The sequence below is a fragment of the Octopus bimaculoides genome, chromosome 13 (genome assembly GCF_001194135.2).
Source record: "Octopus bimaculoides isolate UCB-OBI-ISO-001 chromosome 13, ASM119413v2, whole genome shotgun sequence".
NCBI lineage: Eukaryota > Metazoa > Mollusca > Cephalopoda > Octopoda > Octopodidae > Octopus > Octopus bimaculoides.
Window position 1 is genome coordinate 57,980,496 of NC_068993.1, and position 1,938 is coordinate 57,982,433.

General features: G+C 35.2%; 1 pseudogene; it reads right to left on the reverse strand.

Annotated features, from left to right (window-relative positions):
• Positions 1-315: 315 nt before the first annotated feature.
• The window catches only part of LOC128249255 (uncharacterized protein DDB_G0271670-like), a 3,501-nt pseudogene continuing 1,878 nt past the window's right edge, over positions 316-1,938 (reverse strand).

Below are 1,938 nucleotides of genomic sequence, written 5' to 3' on the forward strand. Positions count from 1 at the left end.
GAGAGAGAGAGAGAGAGAGAGAGAGAGAGAGAGAGAGAGTGAAAGACAGACAGTCAGTGATCATAGACATAGATATGCACACCGTCCGACCAACAGAACAACCAATATAAACATTTTGTTGAAATTGCATCCATCATTCAATTATAGTCGGACATTATTTCCCCCTCAGTGACCATAACTAATCTACACCAGAACTAAATACCAATATTTAAGGCCACTATCATCACAATGCTACTAAAATTACCATTACAATCAGCATCTTTACTATCACCGACATAATCTGTTTGTCTCAGACGTTAGCGATATGCAAAATGGTTAACACCATGAGGGAGAGTTTCGGGTGAAACGATAGCCTCCTGGAGATGACTTTCTCTGTGGTGTCCAAAATGATGACGATGGTGACGATGACGATGACGATGATGATGACGATCATGATGTTGATGATGACGATGTTGATGGTATTATGACGGTGATGATGACGATAATGATGAAGAGGATGACGGTGTTGATGATGATGATGATGATGATGATGATGATGATGATGGTGATGATGATGATTGAGTAATGAGGATAATGATGATGGCCAAGTAAATGTTAGTGACTGATGATCATGATGATGACAATGATGATGATGACGACGATGGTGGTGGTGATGATGATGATGATGATGATGATGATGATGATGGTGGTGATGATGATGATGATATTTATGATGACGAGGATGGTGGTACTGATAATGATAATGATGACAATGATGATGATGATGATGATGACGATGACAGCGCCGACGACAACGATGTGATGATGATTACGATGATGATGCTGATGCTGGTGGTGGTGGTGGTTGTGGTGGTGGTGCTGGCCGTTGTTGTGATAGCGGTGATAGAGAGCTTGACGATGGATGATGACGATGGTGAGGATGAGGATGAGGAGGAGGAGAAGGAAGTGGAAGATAAGGAAGAAAAAGAAACGATGGGGAGGAGGAACATGATGATGCCCTGTTTGTGAGTTCTATAAAAAGAACCATAAACAGTTCAAATTATCTTTGTGAAGATATCGAAATATTTTTTCTTTTTTTTTAATCTTTTGGAGAGATTTGGAACGGAATAATTACATCATATTGTAACAGATCTCTTATTATATTCTGATACTTTCATACATGTACGTACATATACATATGTGTATATACACACACAAACACTTATACACACACATATATACATATACATTCATATATGTTGTTTAATTGTCATACAACTTACGTTAATATGTGTTTCTATGAGTATGTTTGTATGTGTGTATATGTGCAAGAAAGCGTTCGCGTATTTTTGGTATGCTGTGTATACGTCTATGAGTTTGTGATTGTGTGTGCCAGTCTCTTGTGTATAAATGATACTGTAGTGTTAAGTTTGTTTATTGTATTTGGAATTTAATTACAGTGGAACCAAAATATATTTCGTTTACTGTCAAACTTTGACCTCTGTAGAAACTGACCTTTCACCCATTGAATTAACGGAATAAAAACGAAAAGCCGGAACGAAACATTTTCATAACAAAAAAATAAAAATAATAATAAGATAAACACACACAAACACATATATACAAACATACATATGTGTTATATATATATATATACATATGTATGTATCAACAGAAATTAAATTTAGAAATTTTATACACATCAAACTCATGCACATTCACACAAAAAGCCTATTGTCACAGATAAACACTTACAAATAGACACACACAAACTCAAACATTCACTCTCATACACACACGTTTACACATAAATGCAAACATAAAAATTCTACAGAAATTCACAATTAGCGTCAAGAAAAACAACGTTTTCGCTAAAATATCGTTTTCCGTCGTTTATTTCTGCCATTAAAATACATACATATATACATGTATATATATACATACATACATACATACATA